The 9,645-nt window shown below is 40.8% G+C and overlaps 2 pseudogenes; one reads left to right on the forward strand and one right to left on the reverse strand.

The window, feature by feature from the left end:
• Positions 1-39: 39 nt before the first annotated feature.
• On the forward strand, positions 40-2,279 carry LOC120266824 (annotated as a pseudogene).
• Positions 2,280-2,807: 528 nt separating this feature from the next.
• On the reverse strand, positions 2,808-7,783 carry LOC120266825 (annotated as a pseudogene).
• Between the last annotated feature and the right edge of the window lie 1,862 nt (positions 7,784-9,645).

Consider the following 9,645-nt stretch of genomic DNA (forward strand, 5'->3'; position numbering starts at 1 on the left):
TCAAAGTGTAAAACATCCGACACTGTTATATAGTGCTCTCAGCTTTCTTCTTCTCCGGATCTCTTCGAGCTTTATTTTGCAGAAAACCCCCTGATAAAACTCGAAATGGCAAACGCTTGGAAGAGAGAGCGAAGCACGCCATTGTTCTCATGGAGAACACTGCTTCTCATCCCTCTCGTCATCTCCGTCTACTTCCTCTTCGCCTTCTTCTCCTCCTCTTCTGCAAACCCTAACCCAATCTCCATTCCCAAAACCTTGGCTTTTGCTTCATCGTCTCCGATCCGTCCCTTCAACTGCTCACAATGCCCGCAGGCCACCCCCGTCTTTGCCAGTGTCGTCGAGGGCGTTGCCCACCCATTCCTCTACTCCCTCGCCGATCTCGGCACCCTCCCTGATAAGCCCCACAAGAACATTGCCCGCATGCTCAAGGGCAAGCCCTTTCGCCGCCCGGACATCTCCGTCACCATCCAAGACTACCTTGCGTCCAAGAGAGCTGCAGTTAGTGAAGGGATCGTTGTCGATGTGGGGGCCAATGTAGGCATGGCGACTTTCGCCGCCACCGCCATGGGGTTCCATGTGGTGGCATTTGAGCCGGTGTTCGAGAATCTTCAGAGGCTCTGCGATGGACTATTCTTGAATCGAGCTTGGGATCGGGTTTCTCTGTTCGCCGCCGCAGCTTCCGATCGGATCGGGAATATCACTTTCCACAAGGTATTCTTTTGCTTTAAAAAAACGATTTTGGAAACCCTATGAGTATTCGAGACTTGAATTGAAGTTTATTTATTTAACTAAGGCTTGTTTCTTTGATTTAATTCTTAATTTGGAGGGTATTTATTGATGCAATGGATCTCGAAGTGAGTGCTCATTGATTTGATGGCAATGGGGCTATTCCTTTGAGCTTGTGGAATTGGAAAGTTTACTGTATGATTAAGTACTGAAATTATTGTAATATTGTAATATTGTTTGTAACATACAACTGAAATTGGGAAGTCATTGAACTAGTTTGATTCATTTACACTCATTATGGAGGAAAATGAAGAGTGATGTTGCTTTGAGCTTGTTTAATTGGATAGTTTACTGGGATTAAGCGCTCATAAAATGGAGGGAAGTATGAAATTATTGTCGTGCAAGCAATTTTAGAAAGGGGACAGAACTTGGTAACATTGGACATACAACTGAATTTGGAAACATAGTCATCGGATGGAATTACTCACATGTTTGAGTTATTTGCACTCATTAGGAAATGGGAATGAAATTGAATGAATCCCATTTTTTCTCTTGAGAGTCATTTGTCATGTGAAGATCTCATTCTCGTTATATCAATTTTGTGCAATGTCTCATTTCTTGCTATGCACTGTTTTATTTTTACTAAGTTGATTATGAACTTAGTGGATTGTATGGGCTTTGAATGGGGAAGTGATGTTATTGGGGAGAAGGTTTACGTCATTGGACCGTTAAAAATATGTTAGGCATGAATTTATGTTTCTTTTATTCTCTTTAGAATGGCAAAATATAGCAATGATGACTTCTTACAATTGGTAAGTGCTCACCAAGCAAGGTTCTATAGCACAGCATTGATGTGCCTTTGATTTAGGTTTATGTCTAGCGTCATCTATGTAGATCATATGATGTGTAGGCTGTTATGAGATATCAAGAGTGCGAATTTTCTCTTTCTCAAAAATTCAACCTGTTTACCTCTTGCAACAGCACCTCATGCATGTGCAACTACTTAGAACTTACCTCAACCCACAATGGAAGGAAGAATTTTAGTAACAACTTCAGCAACACAAATTTTCAATGTTCCTTTTATTGCACTTAGTGGGGGTCCTTTGCCTCACCCATTTGCAATATTAAAAATGATCAATTTGGAAATGTGGCATGAACTGAAACCATAATTAATAACACTCAGTTGTTTTAATCCCTAAAATTTAAAGTATTTCCCTGTAAAATGCTTGAAATTCAAAAACTGGATAATTCCTATCTTTTTGGTCACATATGCTAAGTCAAATGACTTTGTGTCTTGTTTCAAAATGAATCAGTTGGTTGGACGCCTTGACAATAGCGCAGTCTCTGCTACTGGTGCAAAGTTGGCATTCAAGTCTCAACCAAGAGATTGCCATAGAAGTGCCATCAATTCCTTTTAGACGAAGTAATTCCCTGATTCAGTGAGAGTGTTGCTGATCAAGATTGATGTCCAGGGCTGGGAATATCATGTTCTCAGAGGCGCTTCAAAAACTGCTGTCAAGAAAAAGGCGAAGCACCATATCTCATCTACGTAAGAAGATGAAAGACTGCTTCAGGCCAGTCAATAGCAGTGTCGATGAAACTCAGAAGTTTTCAGTAAGGTGGGCTATCGTGAAATGTGAAAAGCACTCAAACAGATGCTCACTGCACAAAAAGATTAGTTGCTTCACTGCTTTCAACACGGTTACATATTTATGCATTCATTTCCTCAGTGCAGGAAATTGTAAAGGTCATTAGTTGATAGTTCCACCATCAGTTTATGATATGCCACGAAAGGAAGTTGCCTTGAATGCAGAATATCTTCGAGTGTTGTAAGGGAACTGTCATGTTATACTTTGCAGAATAGGGAATTGTAATGTGACAGAATCAACATGCTTAGAACCCTCATTGTTTTGTTGTTCATAGTTTGAAATTTTTAACCACATTCTTTCCTCCATGCAAAATTGAGATCAATGAAATGATTTCCTTTAATTTCAATGAATAAGGGCTTTTACCGAGCAGCATTGAAATGATATCCAAGGAAATTACTGCAGAGGGGTTTTTTACAGAAAAGAAAGATAAAATTGAACTCCAGAATGAACCAATAATTGAACCATAACAGTATACATTGCACATAGGAATACAATAATTGTGTTAGTATCATCAGTACACAGGGACTCCAATTAAAGAACCGAGAAACACCCAAAACAATGAGAATAAAAAGGGATGGCATTCACAAAAGATCATTTGATTTTCTACTTAATGAGTTGTTGTATATTAATCTCCCAAGCTGACGCCAAATGAACCATCATCTGCTCTGGAGTTGGTCCATCCCAGTCCTCTGGTGGTTCCATTGCACTAGCTTCATGGAGGTCCAGCAAAATCTGTCTCTTTCCTTCCAGGGAGATTCCAAGGAATTCAGGTCCATTTTCAATAACCATGTCAGTTAACTACAAAACAAAACAAAACCGATAAAAATGCCTGTTGACAAGCAGCGAAAAGTAAAAACAATAACAAGAAGTAAATTTTTTGGCCGGAAGACCCACAAGGTACCTGTTGAATCCAGGTAAGAGCCATATCAAACAAGCTTTGCTCAAGCAGAAACTGTCCAACTGCACGCAACATCTCACCCGCAATATCACTAGAAAGTTGATCCATGACTGGACCAGATTTGTCCATCAGCTTCACAAGCAAAAGGTCATCACCGGCAGACAGCACTTCAGCATATGCAGAATCGACATCACCGGCATGAAGAGCATCCATAGCACGAGTCCATAATGCCCACAATGGCCCTCGGTCCTGACCTGTGTTATCAACTGCTTCAGCATCTAATTCGCGAATAGCCCCCTGGAAGCACCTCGGGGTTCCATTATCTTCTCCGGCCACCCCTAATAGCTTCCAAAGTTGCTTCATCCTTTGATGCTTGCCAAATGCTTCTAGCAGATGGACCTCGCCAAGCCTAAATGGTCCTTGACCCTGTCCCACGCCTCCTGGTACCAACTTGATCACTGTCTCGTTCAGTTCTGCAATCTACCATCAACAGGACTGGCACCTATACCTCTTCTAGAGCCCTACAAGTCCACTCTTGGAGCATTATATGGATATGAATCCCAAGCTTCAGCATCTGATCTCCAAGGAGGATCCCCGTCCTCTTGATCCAGAGATCATATTATCAGACGACAGAAACCTTTCTGCAAAATGGCATCTCGTCCATCACCAACCCGACTCATACTTTGAGCTTGAATATTCATGATAGCCATTAAACTTGCTTGAAGACCTACCAGGAGACCCTTCAAAAACCCAGCATCACATTGCCACCTCTCCTGCCAGATGGTACTGCCAAATCTCTTGCCATTTCTCAACTATTCTCCAGACCTCTAACTCTGTTTTCTAAAGTAATCATACTATCATGTGAGCCTCCCATGAAGTCCTGAAATATATTAAGGAAAAACATGAAACAAATCTAGCCAGAAATTTGGGAATACAGATTCAGAGATAGTTGCTAACCAAAACCGAAGCACTATTTATATAGTACAGTTTTAAAAGGATAAAAACTAAGCCTGATTCATGCAACTACCAAGCACAAATAACCTCAATTTAATTTTCCGATTCTGCCGATGCATGGGGAACAGGACATGGTCTAACAAATGCTATGTGGTAGTTTATGAATATGTGATCTGAAGAATAGCTCAAGCCAATCACTGGTAATCTATGTAACTTTAAGAGATACTGCTATTTTTTTTATTTCTGGTAATTCTAGCTGAAAATACAAGTATGTGAACAAACCTGCAACATGTTCATGATATTAGCTTGCTGCCTCTCTAATTGTGATAATTGCTCTGGATGGCTAACCACTTCCCTTTGCTATTGTTGAAGGATCCTTCCACAGGGCCATCCGCTCGGGATGTATTTACACGAGCAATTGCGGATCTTTCTTGACCAAATTCATTTCTATCGCCAATATCAAAGGATCGAGACTTTGAGTCTTTAGCTTTAAGTCCCTCTTTGTTCTGTCCACCTATCTTGGCTGAAGTCATCTACATCTATGCACCCTGTTATACGCCTCCAAGTCGCTTTCTCTGCATTGTTGTAATTAAAGTCACCTCGCCTCCTGCTTTCATTTGATTCATGGTAAGTATTTCCATTGTGACTTGATGGAGCCCCTGGGATGACTCATCATTTGATTCTGGTTCTTCTTCACCCTGTGAATTGGAAGACTGGATACACCTGGTGAGGTAACACCACTTCAATATCACCAGAACTCCTTGTTTCCAAGTTTCTGAAAAATTCTATATTAAACTCTTTGTCAGTTAAAGATGGTGCTCTTCTTCAGTATCACTGCAGCCTTTTCTGGTATGCTGATTGGTTTTCTTTGGTGGCAGAATCACCAGCAATAGGTGAAGAAGCAGTAGAAGAGTCTTTTAAAGATTCTGGTTTCTTATTTGCTGATTTTGACCTTTTCTGGTCTAATTTCTCTTCGGCATCTGCTGATTCATTGTTTTTACCATCTGCAGCATTGAGTACGCAAAAAAAGGAACCTCAAATTAGACTGCTGGTTCCAATAGAATATAAAGGGAGACAATGAGGAGAGTATATAAGACTGGCCTTTTGAGCCCTCTTGAAATTCCATCTTCTCCCTTTCCAGCAACCTTCTTCCATAAGCTTAGTGCTTCCTATGATGCTATCTCTGGACAGGTTTCACCTGAGAAACCAAGAATGCAACGTTCCATTTAATGATTAATTTCACCACATCAATTTCTCAGGTCAGGACACCCGTATTTCTCCAGTCAATATAAAAATATCTCTATTTTTAACAGCACAATGCTATCTAGCTCAATATCCACAGAAAGACAAAACATAAAAGAGCCACCTTATCAAAAACGAGAAACCCTCAAGAGCAGCTATTGTTGCAGCAGTACCATCAGCAATCAAATGGTTTAGGTTGAGATGCCACACACAGAGAGAGTATCGGCAGCTGCTTTCTCGAGCTGCCCAGTCACTATTATCTAGACAATCACGAATACCTGCAGTATTGGCTGAATATTCTGAGGAGTGACAGTTCCCATCTGCAACAACACAATAATGGCGAATCAGATGAATTGGGTGTTTATAACTGAGATTTCTCTCCCAACTTACTAGAAGAACAACAACTCCTTCATCCAAATCAAACACTACACTGCTCCAGGATTATGGAGGAGTCAGCGAGAGAAAAGAAAAACAACGGAAAATGAAGAAAGAAAACAACAGCAGAAAATCCTATCAAAAATACTCCTTTTCCTTTGCTTATCTATCAAAAGTACCATTCTTGTGTTCTTCGCAGGGTCACCATCAATTGCAAACCAATAAGATTCAGCATGATAAATCTAGAAAGATAAACGCCCTAAAAATCACGACTTTATGTAACCCTAGAAGAAAAAGCAGAAGAATTTCCAAAATGAGAGCAAACCTGGGCCAAACTAGAGAGCAGTAACGGAAAGCAATGCGCCCTTAGCAAGAAAGCTCTGACCGGAAAGAGACTTTGCAGATCCTCGGCAAGCTTCTGGAACGCAGCGCCACCAGCAGCGGCCCCAGCGGACTCCACGATCTTGGCCAAGCATGTGGCGGCACCGGCCTGCACGGTCTTTATTCCTGTTCCCCCATCGCCTCCAACAACGGCCTGACGAACATGGTAACAACCGGCGACCCAGCCGCATCATCGCCGCCGCCACTCGGCCGAATGTAGAGCGTTGCAAGAGAGCCCTGCAGCGTCGCGGCAGGCATCACGCACAGATGAGTCAGAAGACGGGTCCTTCAACCGGCGGGCGATGGGAAATGATCTTAGGAGGTGGGAGGAAGCGGCATCGTGAGCAGCACATAGAAGAGCAAGAAGACGAAGGGGTTCACGGCGGGCGACGGTAGGGGCAGGCTTAGAGTCGGTAGCACCGGCGGAGGGCTCAGGAAGGAGGGAATGGAGAAGAGTAGAACCCCATCAGGAGGAATCGTACGGATGATCTTCTCAAGGTCGTCAATGGCAATCTGGTGGGTATCACGGTCGGAGAGCTTGAGAGGGAGGAAAGGATGCGGCCCCTTGAGCTCAAACCATGGCGGCGTGGGAGGAAAGGGAAGGGTTTGTGGTCGGAGCGGCGGAGGTGGCGGTGGCGGAGGGTTTCGAGGTTGAGATGGATCTTTGGCATTTCGGCTGACGGCTCGATATATAAGTGGGCCATCCTCTTGTGATCTTCTCCGATGTGGGACTAATGTTAAAGGAGTAGTTTGAGATCTAGAGATTCATAGAAACGGAGAAGATTGCAGGCAATGTGAGAGTTTTGGGATCTGGAGAGAAATTGAGGATGTGCGTTTGAGTAAATGGGTAAAGGTTTTTATGATGGTTTGAGGTTAAGAAGAGGGAATCAAAATGGGAGATTAATTAATGGGAGGATTAGATGGGGAAAAATAGTAATTAGTGAGGATAAAGAAGATGATTTAGGTGGATTAGTAGGAGGTATTGCTTGTGATGAGTGAGTGGTGATGTTTCACATGACTTTTGAGATTCACGTGAAAAAGAGGGAATTTTTGTTGTTGTTTTTGGATTATAAAAAGAGTTTAAAGAGGGAAAGAAGAAGAAGGATTTGGAAATGGTGGGATTAGTTTAGTTTGTATTGGTTTTTAGATGAGAGATGAGAGAGAGTACTTGAAAAGTACTGTTTTTTTCTTGGTTGTTTTTGTTGCAGTTGTTGCATTGACTAGTATTTAATTTAATTTACCCCGCACTATTGAACTCCAATAAAGTTGGTTTTTGAAAATTCTTTGTCTTATTTTAGAAAAATGAAAATTTTTGTTGAAAACATTGAGAAAGTAGTTGCAAACGGTCAAATAAAAGGAGGGGGAGATAAGTATGAGAGGCTGCCACGTAATACCAAAAGTAAGGAAAGCTGATAGAAAAAGAGAACACAAGTCTACGGACACAATTTGTCTGATATCTATACTTTAAACTCGTTTGGCAGATGTCCTCCCCGATCTCCCATCCTGTGTCCCTATTGCTGGAGGAGGCCACTGTAGAGCAGGACTGGGAGGTCCTCATCCATAAAATCAATGTTAGGCTTACCTCTTGAAAAACGAACTTCTTTCTTTATATGGCAGGTTTACACTCTGTCAATTCTGCACTTTCTCGCGCTACCTCACTTATCGATGTCGATTTTTTCTGCTCTGCCTAAGTGTTTCCAACAGTGATTGATCATATATGAGAGACTTTCTCAGTCCAGACCTGGACATCGACCATCCTAAGTGGTCGCCGTCAAATACCCTCGAACTCTGGACACTGATTAAAACATATTCAGCAGACACTACAAGCATAGCAGTATAATTTTTCACAGTAGAATCTTTGCCGAGTAAAACCCCATGGCAAAATAATATATGACCTAAGTCAGTAAAAGTTTTATAAAAGATTTCTGCTAAAGAAAGAGATAGTAGTGATTGATATAAAATGCTTCCGCATCCAAGGACTCGAAAAGCGTAAGACTAAGTGATCTTGAATGTCAGTACTATAATCCAAGGACCATTGATAATTTAGAAGGATCTTTTGAGAATACTATTTTTGTAAATTCAGGGACCATTCATGAGTTTTTCAGGGACTGTTTTGTAAGGAATTATGTTTTGAGGGACTAAATGTAAATTTCGGCTGAAAGTTAAATTCTGGAGAAAAATCTATGAGTCGATGTTGTTCATCTTCTTCTCCACCATTTTCACACAAGAATCTCGAGAGTTATGAAGAAAACGAGAGAAATTAGAGGCTTTTAAAGAGAAAGATCGTGAGATCACGGAGATAGCTCACGAGTCCCTTTGTGAAGGGTTATTTTTGGTTTCGAACGATATATAAATTTTAGTAAAAGTTCGGAACAACAACGCTCGAATTTAATCATGTTTCTGGAGTATTTTATCGATTTAGGTACCGAAATCACGTTAGATTATCGCTGACGATCGTTTGATCGAAATTACTGAAACCTTTTCAGAAACATGATGAAATCATGTTGAAAACGTGACGTAGATCGCTAATTCACCGTAGCTGCATCAGTAGTAATCGAGATTAAAAATTTGTATTAGCTTAATTAAATCAATGTACTACGACGATTGCGAGATAATGACAACGGTTGGGATTGAAATGCGCTGAGTTACCCTAAGTCGAATCTGGGCTGGATCAAACCAAGTTTCGCACTCAATCGATCGAGTTGAATTAATTTGGTTGAGTTGCTCGGATCAAATCAGGTTGAGATAGGTTTGGGTTTGTTCAGTTGATTTGGGTTAAGGGTTTTGACTGAACCAAGTTGGTTCAAAGGATTTTGAAATAAAAATTGAGTTGGTTCAAGCTGGTTCAGTTTGATTGAGTTTTATTTCAAGTACAATTGAGCTTGGTTCAATGGAATCGAGATCGGTCTCGTGATCAGCTTTTAACCTGTTTAGTCTAAATTGAGCGATGGTGTTTAAGGGCAATCGAAAGTTTTCACTGATTACGAACGCCGGATTTTAACCGATCGGAGTGAGTCCACAGAGAATTGATTATTATTTTTGTATTTTCTTTGAGTTTAAATATATTATTTATTTTATTATATTATTCGTCATAGCTGTTGTTCACTGGGCCTAGATGAGTTCCGCGCCTGAAAGAAGCGAACCCAGCTGATACCCAGTGCGTGAGTCTAGAATGGCTTATTATTTTAAATAATTGATTAATTATTATTATTTTGAAATAATTATTTAACTGCAAGATTTTGCAAAAATAATCGCTTTTAAGATTTCTTTTTATCATGTTTAATTACATGATAATGTTGAGGTGTATACGATATTTATTTGCCGCTGATGTTCCCCGACAATCGTATCGATACATCAATTTTCGTATAATTATACGTATTTATAAATAGTATAAAACATGTATACGTGATTTAATTATTC

This window comes from Dioscorea cayenensis, chromosome 8 (genome assembly GCF_009730915.1).
Source record: "Dioscorea cayenensis subsp. rotundata cultivar TDr96_F1 chromosome 8, TDr96_F1_v2_PseudoChromosome.rev07_lg8_w22 25.fasta, whole genome shotgun sequence".
Taxonomy (NCBI): Eukaryota; Viridiplantae; Streptophyta; class Magnoliopsida; order Dioscoreales; family Dioscoreaceae; genus Dioscorea; species Dioscorea cayenensis.